Source organism: Heptranchias perlo, chromosome 27, assembly GCF_035084215.1.
Source record: "Heptranchias perlo isolate sHepPer1 chromosome 27, sHepPer1.hap1, whole genome shotgun sequence".
Classification (NCBI taxonomy): domain Eukaryota; kingdom Metazoa; phylum Chordata; class Chondrichthyes; order Hexanchiformes; family Hexanchidae; genus Heptranchias; species Heptranchias perlo.
In genome coordinates, this window is record NC_090351.1 from 29919572 (window position 1) to 29929775 (window position 10204).

The 10204-nt window shown below is 41.6% G+C and overlaps 1 pseudogene; it reads left to right on the forward strand.

Moving 5' to 3' along the window:
• Positions 1 to 405: 405 nt before the first annotated feature.
• Positions 406 to 9978, forward strand: LOC137344315 (acidic mammalian chitinase-like; annotated as a pseudogene).
• Positions 9979 to 10204: the final 226 nt, after the last annotated feature.

Sequence of the window (10204 nt, forward strand, 5' to 3'; positions counted from 1 at the left end):
AGAAGCACTGATTTCCGCCAGATTTCTTGATTTCCATTATCCCACTACGGCCCCAAATCAAGGTGCTGGGAATGCGAATATCAGCCCCTGTGCGTTGCTCACGTATTGCTATGCATGTGTAGTGGAAGGTATTGGACTGTTTTGACCAGGGTAATCATAATCCAGCTGGCACAAATGATGGACCATTATTTTATGCATTTATTCTGGCATGCACAGAAAAAGGAGAAAATGAAGATGATAAGAAGAATAAGTGTGCTTAATGTTCCATGTAGACCTTAGAGGTGTCTGTGTGACTAGTTATTGTTCCAAAGAGATAAAGGCAATAGCGCATGGAATTATTAATCAAAACCGATTAGCTTAGTGTATAAAAGGAAGAGTTAGTATTCACAACACACGAGCTACAAGATGGCAAAGCTTCTACTTGGGACAGGTGAGCTTGTTTTTGCATTTAATTACATTTTATACTGTAGGATTTTCCGAAAGGTTCAGTGGCAGGAATTAAGGTGAAGACTGATTTTCCAAGTCTGACTAAAGAAATTGAGGATTTTTGTACATTTTGGTCCTTTTCTGACAGCAAAAACTCTTTTTCCTTCTCTGCAGATGATCAGTTCAATATAAATCAATGGGTACGGTAGCATAGTGGTGATGTTACTGGACTAGTAATCCAGAGGCCTGGACTAATAATTTGCAACATGAGTTCAAATTGCGCTATGGCAGCTGGGGAATTTAAATTCAGTTAATTAAAATAAAAAATCTGGAATAAAAAGCTAGTATCAGCAATGGTGACAATGAAACTACCGGATTGTCGTAAAAGCCCATCACTTTAGGGAAGGAAACCTGCTGTCCTTACCCGGTCTGGGTGAGTCTTTGTGTATTTCATACTTTTCTTTATTTAATGTAATGAGTAGAAGCACTGTCCTGATTTCCATTTCTCCCCACCCACAGGCTCTGCCTACAGACTGGTTTGTTACTTTACAAACTGGGCTCTGTACAGACCAGGACTGGGGAAATACAAGCCATAGAATATAAACCCTTGCTTGTGCACATACTTGGTCTATGCCTTTGCTGGGATGAACAACGATGAAATCAAAACCACTGAATGGAACAATGTGACTCTCTACCACTCATTCAATGCCCTTAAAAACAGGTATGATGACATTGTAAAGCTGCTACTAAGACATGCTTTAAGCAGCTGTGCATTTATGCATTATACTCTATAAAGGAGAATATTCTTTCATTTTATCACCTATTTTAATTGTTTTTTTCCTAAGTTCCTCTAGTATCACTCACCATTCCTGAATGTGTGAGGACCAGCTGGTAATCTTTTCACAGGCCTCTGCCAGTGGTACTCTGTAACCAGCCACTGGGAGCTGTATGAGAGTGGCCCAGGGTGACATACTAATAATGGAAAACGAGGAAATGGCAGAGGAATTGAACAGATATTTTGTATCTATCTTCACAGTCGAAGACACTAATAACATACCAATAATAGTAGAAAATCAAGGGGCAAAGGGGAGGAACTAAAAACTATCACTAGAGAAAAAGTACTAGGTACACTAATGGCTGACAAGTTTCCTGGATCTGATGGCTTGCATCCGAAGGTCTTAAAGGAAGTGGCTACAGAGATAGTGGCTGCAATGGTTGTAATTTTCCAGAATTCACTAGATTCTGGAAAGTTCCCAGCGGATTGGAAAACCGCAAACGTAACAACCCTATTCAAGAAGGGAGTGAGACAGAAAGAAGGTAACTATAGACCAGTTAGCCTAACATCTGACATTGGGAAAATGCTAGAATCCATTATTAAGGAAGTAATAGCAGGACATTTGGAGGCTCATAATACAATCAAGGAGAGTCAACATGGTTTTGTGAAGGGGAAATCATGTCTGACAAATTTATTAGAGTTCTTTGAGGAAGTAACGGGCAGGGTGGATAAATGAGAACCAATGGATGCAGTATATTTGGATTTCCAAAAGGCATTCGATAAGGTGCCACATAAAAGATTACTGCACAAGATAAGAGCTCATGGTTTTGGGGGTAATATGCTGGCATGGATAGAGGATTGGCTAACTAACAGAAACAAAGAGTCGGGATAAAAGGGTCATTTTCAAAATGGCAGTCTGTAACTAGTGGGGTGCCGCAGGGCTCAGTGCTGGGGCCTCAACTATTTACAATATATATCAATGACTTGGATGAAGGAACAGAGTGTCTTGTGGCCAAATTTGATGATGATACAAAGATAGGTGGAAAAGCAAGTTGCGATGAGGACACAAAGTGTCTGCAAAGGGATATTGACAGGTTAAGCGAATGGGCAAAAATTTGGCAGATGGAATATAATGTGGGAAAATGTGAAGTCATCCACTTTGGGAGGAAAAATAAAAAAGCAAAACATTATTTGAACAGAGAAATACTACAAAATGTTGCGTTACAGAGGGACCTGGGTGTCCTCGTACATAAAACACAAAAAGTCAACATACAGGTGCAGCAGGTAATCCGGAAGGCAAACGGAATATTGGCCTTTATTTTTAGGGGGATGGAGTATAAAAGCAGGGAAGTCATGCTACAACTGTACAGGGTGCTGGTGAGACCACACCTGGAGTACTGCGTACAGTTCTGGTGCCCTTATTTAAGGAAGGACATTTGCATTGGAGGCAGTTCAGAGAAGGTTCACTAGGTTGATTCTGGGTTTGGAAGGGTTGTCTTATGAGGAAAGATTGAACAGGTTGGGTCTATACTCATTGGAGTTTAGAAGAATGAGAGGAGATCTCATTGAAACATACAAGATTCTGAGGGGACTCGATAGGGTAGATGCTGAGAGGATGTTACCCCTCATGGGGAATCTAAAACTAGGGGGCATAGTCTCAGAATAAGGGGTCGCCCGTTTAAGCCGGAAATGAGGAGGAATTTCTTCTCCTAGAGGGTTGTGAATCTTTGGAATTCTTTACCCCAAAAAGCAGTGGAGGCTGAGTCATTGAATACATTCAAGGCTGAGTTTGACAAATTTTTGATCAACAAGGGAGTCAAAGGATATGGGGAAAGGGCGGGAAAGTGGAGTTGAGGTAAAAATCAGATCAGCCATGATCTCATTAAATGGCGGAGCAGGCTCGAGGGACCGAATGGCCTACTCCTGCTCCTATCTCTTATGGTCTAATGACTGGCTTCCTTTGCCTATAAGGCATTAAACCCAGCTCCACATAATAACCCAGCCAAGAGCAAGAACCCATTGTGGAGAAAGTTGCAGATTCATAGAAAAGGTACAATAGGGTTGAAAATAGTCTTGAACGGTTTCGCAAAACAGCCAATAGCGAATCGGCAGCCTATTTTACACTCCTACACTCCGTCCATTGAATTTCACCCATAATGTGTTAATACATTAAGACATGAGAGGTGATCTCATTGAAACATACAAGATTCTGAGGGGGCTTGACAGAGTAGATGCTGAGAGGCTGTTTCCCCTGGCTGGAGAGTCTAGAACTAGAGGGCATAGTCTCAGGATAAGGGGTTGGCCATTTAAGACTGAGATGAGGAGGAGTTTCTTCACTCAGATGGTTGTGAATCTTTGGAATTCTCTACCCCAGAGGGCTATGGATGCTCAGTCATTGAGTATGTTCAAGGCTGAGATTGATAGGCTTTTGGACCCTCGGTGAATCAAGGGACATGGGGATTGGGCAGGACAGTGGAGTTGAGGTCGAAGATCAGCCATGATCTTAATAAATGGCGGAGCAGGCTCGAGGGGCCGTATGGCTTACTCCTGCTTCTATTTCTTACGTTCTTATCATAGGAACAAAGGAACATAGGAACAGGAGTAGGCCATTCAGCCCCTCGTGCCTGCTCTGCCATTTGATAAGATCATGGCTGATCTGTGATCTAACTCCATATACCTGCCTTTGTCCCATATCCCTTAATACCTTTGGTTGCCAAAAAGCTATCTATCTCAGATTTAAATTTAGCAATTGAGCTAGTATCAATTGCCATTTGCGGAAGAGAGTGCCAAACTTCTACAACCCTTTGTGTGTAGAAATGTTTTCTAATCTTGCTCCTGAAAGGTCTGGCTCTAATTTTTAGACTGTGCCCCCTACTCCTGATATCCCCAACCAGCGGAAATAGTTTCTCTCTATCCACCCTATCTGTTCCCCTTAATATCTTATAAACTTCGATCAGATCACCCCTTAATCTTCGAAACTCTAGAGAATACAACCCCAATTTGTGTAATCTCTTCTCGTAACTTAACCCTTGAAGTCCGGGTATCATTCTAGTAAACCTACGCTGCACTCCCTCCAAGGCCAATATGTCCTTTCGAAGGTGCGGTGCCCAGTACCACTGGATTGAGGTACTGAATCTCAATGAAATATTGTAGCAGTGATAAAGATCGTACTGAGGAGATTAGGGCTATGATATTCAAATGTAATTTTAGTAATCTAATATAATTTAATCTTTTTTTAACATTCATTATTTTTTCCAATGCAACTCCTTGTTTAATTTTGCAACAGAAATAGAAACCTTAAAACACTTCTGTATGTCGGAGGCTGGAACTTTGGAACTCAGACGTAAGATGGAAATATTTTTATTTGGGGTTGGATAAGAAACATTTGTCTTTAATTTCCGAGTGAGATTAAAATTACATTGGATGTTAAGCAAGTTCCATTGGACATTAACGGGTTATATATATATATATATATATAGGAATTTAAATGGACAGTTTTAATAAATGAACAGGCTCTAGCTGCCTCGAAAGTGCAATTATGGCTATATCAGAAGGATAATATCTGTCTGATTGGAAAAATTAGAGAATTTGCAGGCCATTGCCAAAATCTGTCTGAACAAATAATTTCAATTTAATACTCCTGATGAACATTGGTAGAACTGATTGCTGGGACTATGTATATCAATTATTTTAATGTAATCGTTGAACTGTCTCTTTTTCAGTAATTTTTCTGATGCTTTTAACAGTTACTATATCGGAGACTTTTTATAAGGGATTGAAACTATTGCCTCCAAATTTCCTTGGGGGAATTCCTGCTTGGGTGGGGGAGGGGCAGTGGGCGATGGTGGAAATTCTTTCTTCCATTGATGGCCTGATGTGGTGAGGGCGTGGTTCTGGTGAAGTGGCATCACCCGCTGGAATTCTTGCTATTCCCACCTACTTTGCTCTGAGCAACCTGAGCGCTAGCAAGATGCAGGGATCTAGGCAAATGGAGCAGCAGAGTTGGGGCCCACAGAGGGGTCCAGGCCAGGGTCTGGGCCTGGAACATCCCTGAAGACTGCAGACAGGCGCAATGAAATCAGTCCTCTTATAATGCGAGCCAACTTCTAATACTGCTGACAATTTCAGGTCATCACGCATATTCTGGCATTGGACAGCTATCCAGTGTTGCATCTTTCTTAACCCCCTGCCGCCCCTCGCGCTCCACCCCTCCCCCTCCACCCCACCCCTGCAGGTGCCTAAGATATGGCCATACTGGCATGGGCCCTGACCTGATTTATCTTGATTACCTGACCCCTCCATGACTTCAGATACTCCGGTCATGGCAACAGAGCTATTTGGATCAAGGAATCTTGGCCCCGTTGATTACTCACAAGCATGAATAATCAAATCCAAAACCTTTACTGATAATTTTTGTTTAACATTCTCCTTTAGATTCAGCGCTATGGTTTACACAGCGGGAAATCGCCAAACATTCATCAACTCGGTGATTCCCTTCCTGCGTACATATGAGTTCGATGGTTTGGACATAGACTGGGAGTCTCCTGGGTCAAGAGGAAGCCCCCCACAAGACAAGCAGCTCTTCACAACCATAACACAAATGCAGCTGCTGTGAAGCAATACCATAAACTGCAGTTGTGACATTTTATTATTGTATGAATAAGCAACTTAAACACATTACTGTGTTGGTGCCAATGATATATCCTTGTGTTAATATGGGGTTGGAATACTTGATCAACAGCAACAACTTGCATTTATATAGCGCCTTTAACGTAGTAAAACGATCCAAGGCGCTTCACAGGTGTGTAGTTAAACAAAACACCGAGCTACATAAGGACATATTAGCACAGGTTCAGTCTCTATAGACTTGAATGAAAATTGGGAACCAATAAATCATACATTCAAAGAATGACAAAGTTACAAGCACTTTCAGTAGAAGTTCCTTTGCTAAATATTTATGTGATCACTTTCAATTTTTAGGAAATGATGGCAGCCTTTGAAGCTGAAGCACAAAATTCTGGAAGACTGAGAATGCCTACGTGGTGCCCCCTCTAATGAAAATGCCTACGTGGCAAAGTAGCAGAAGTAGCAATGCGGTTAGGCGAGGGTTAATTAGTAGCCTGCTTGCTAGCTAGAATTAGCACAATGGGCTTCTCTTCAGCCACCTGTCTGCATGATCAGTTCTTCATGTGTAAAGCCTGCTTTGTGTCCATCAGGGGAGAAGGCCTGATAAGGTTGGAGTCTGGTGTGGGGGTCTTTATGCAGCTGTATAATGAATAGTAGCACTATGCCGGACAAGGCTGAAAAACATACCAAGCTAAGATAAGGATGCCTCCCTTTTCCTGTTGAAACCTTGGCGTACGCACGTACGTGTACCACCTGTGAGTGGTCGGCCATTCTGTCACTTAGCATGGTCTGCCCAGGCTCTGCTTATGATTGGTTTTAACCCCTTGTTAATCATGTCCCTCCCTTCTCTGAAATGGTATAACTGCATGAACTTTTGTATGTAACCTTGCCTTGCTCTGAGGATCGACAAGACTCTGTCAAGAGTTGAAATCGATACTGTAGACTAAGTCCACTGCAGCTAATAAAATTGTGTTGAGCTTTAAAGGTGTATTCGACTCAGTGTTTGCTGAACCAGACTGAGGGTAAAAGAATCCAGTTTGTCAAGACCAAGACTGCTACTCTTGGCTGCAGTGCCTTTGGCCGAAAGCAAGGTTGATGCTTGCTATCAGGTTGCTCCAGTAGGACAGTGAGTACCAGTGCCAGGCCTACAGGCCTGTACCTATGTTGTATCATGCAAATCTGATCATAATATTTGCATTGGAACAAATGAGCTTTTTATTAACAAATTAAAAATTAACCTATTCAGGTCTGAAGCTGTGATTCAATAGGAATAAGTGATGCAGATAGAAATAATTAAATGGCTTAATTCAAATGGTAAACTGCAAAACTATCAACTCAGGCTCAAAGGGCCAAATGACCTATTCCTTTTCTTATGTTCCTACCAAAGTGAAGCATAAGTATACATTATTTAAACCCTAAGTTAAATTGCAGCTGTATCATTGCATTTTTACATCTGTGACATGTACCATATTAGGTGACATTCCTCTTGATAGTAATTTTAGCAAATAATTTGAGCAAAGACAAATACCTGTTTTGTATTCATGCTAACTGTTTATTGATAGGAGGAATGTCACCCCATAGTATCAATAAAAGAAGAATGATAATGACTGTTAAAAGCAGAGCTGCAGTTACAATGAATGAAGTGAGAGAGATTATTAAAAACAATCCTGCTACATGATTGATAGGTTTAACTAATAAGGGAATTATTTTTCAGTTCTAAAGCAGCTTATAATGGATTGAAGGGAGACTCCATGGTCGAAATGATGAAGGGATTTTCCCCATTTTAGGATTGAGTTTTCAACCACCTTACAACCTGTAGGTTTTTAATATTGTATCTTCGTTTAAAGTTCATGAAGGTAAAGGAAAGAAATGCTGATGAATAGAATAATTTATATCAAGGTCTGATCTGTGGGACAATAATCTAAAAATCACACAGCACAGACAACTCCCTTGACTGTGATATAAACAGGTAGCTTTGAGCTGTGATGTATGATTTTATGCTACTTGGAAATCCAAGCAGTAAACCTTTTGGAATCAGGTTGTGTTGTGGTGTGAAACTCATGTGTCGCACCAGACAGCTATTATGTATCTTCTATTTTCATGTCTGATCTAGAGAAAGTACCAAGCCCTTGAGTTAAGCATATTTTGGGGCTATAGCTCAGTTGTACTTCATCTTAATCCTGCATTAATTTTTATGTCTCAGTCTCTTTCTTTTTCAGTTTCTGAAGGACCACTATTTTCTATTATAATTCAAAACAATTAGTGTAGTCCTTTTTATTTCCTTCATAAGGTCCACAGTTATTTGTGAAAAGGCCTTTTGTACAAATATCTGTTCATGTCCCACAAACCAAGCTTAGAAGAGAAAAAAAAATCAGTAAAATACATATGAGCGTAAGCATTATTAAAACATTACAATGATTAATAAGTGAATAAAAAATTACTTACGGGGCCGTCCCGTGTGGATCTCTCAATCGGGAAGCTGAGGGTGAGTCCACGACAGGGGAGGCCTACTCTTTCTTTGGGGGGGCCAGATGAGTACTCCAGCTGTTCCTGGCATAAGTGCAAAGTAAAAAAAAAGTTAAAAACATTACCAGTTTGGGCCTTTTCTAGCCCTGGATGCTCTTTCCCACTGTCTTCACCTGGCAGAAAGCCACATCGGCTTCCCGCTCAGGCTTACAAGTTCAAATTGCGTCTTGGTTGATGTCCTATGTTTAAAAAAAAATCCCACTGGCCTTGATTGATAGGTTTAAGGGAATTATTTTTCAGTTCTAAAGCAGCTTATAATGGATTGATTTTGATAATGGATTGATAATGGATTGTTTTTAATAGTCTCTCTCACTTCATTCATTGTAACTGCAGCTCTGCTTTTAACAGTCATTAACATTCTTCATTGCCACCTGCTCAGTTCAGTGGGTTAAAATCAGGAATAGTCATCTCCCGGCGGCTCCAGTGCAGGTAAGTTGCCTGGATGATTTTTACTGCCCACTAGCCCGGTTTCCATCAGGTGGGTAGGGTTAATATCACCCCCACAGTTTCCATGTTAGAGATTCTTAATGTAAATATTCTTTTGTTAGATGAGGTATCAGTGTAACTTGCAGATTTGCTCTCATACAGAACTCTGGAATTCATAATTTTTTTTTTTATTCGTTCATGGGATGTGGGCATCGCTGGCGAGGCCAGCATTTATTGCTCATCCCTAATTGCCCTTGAGAAGGTGGTGGTGAGCCGCCTTCTTGAACCGCTGCAGTCTGTGTGGTGAAGGTTCTCCCACAGTGCTGTTAGGAAGGGAGTTCCAGGATTTTGACCCAGCGACGATGAAGGAACGGCGATATATTTCCAAGTCGGGATGGTGTGTGACTTGGAGGGGAACTTGCAGGTGGTGTTGTTCCCATGTGCCTGCTGCTCTTGTCCTTCTAAGCGGTAGAGGTCGTGGGTTTGGGAGGTGCTGTTGAAGAAGCCTTGGTAAGTTGCTGCAGTGCATCCTGTGGATGGTACGCACTGCAGCCACTGTGCGCCAGTGGTGAAGGGAGTGAATGTTTAGGGTGGTGGATGGGGTTCCAATCAAGCGGGCTGCTTTGTCCTGGATGGTGTCGAGCTTCTTAAGTGTTGTTGGAGCTGCACTCATCCAGGCAAGTGGAGAGTATTCCATCACACTCCTGACTTGTGCCTTGTAGATGGTAGAAAGGCTTTGGGGAGTCAGGAGGTGAGTCACTTGCCGCAGAATATCCAACCTCTGACTTGCTCTTGTATAAATGTGATGACATATGATTTCTATGGTTCCTGGAGTCACCAAACTGGAGAAAATGCTCTTTATGCTCTCCCTTCAGCCCAAGGCAATAACCTGTACTTTAATGTGGTATGTATTTGTGAAAATAGAAGCTTCAGTTTGACATACAGATAATTCATCTTTTACAAAACATTTTGCAAAGTTTTCATAACCAGAACACGGATGGTAATTTTTTTCTCTGCAGGACTATGCTATGAAGTACTGGAAGGCTATGGGAGCTCCTGCAGTGAAGCTGAATGTTGGATTCCCTACTTATGGTCATTCTTTCAGGCTGAGCTCATCTCAAACTGGTGTTGGTGCTCTGGCATCGGGCCCTGGCCCAGATGGGCCATACACCAGACAGAATGGGTTTTTGGCCTATTAAGAGGTACGTACACCAGTAGCAGTATGGTCATTCTTTAATATAATACATTTATAGTGGCAGAGAGCAGATAGCAAAACATTAGATAGCAAAAGGCTTTCAGCTCTTCTTGGAGAAATCATGAGCCCAATTCACATTAAATTATCTGAACTTTCCACCATCTACAAGGCACAAGTCAGGAGTGTGATGGAATACTTTCCACTTGCCTGGATGAGTGCAGCTCCAAAAC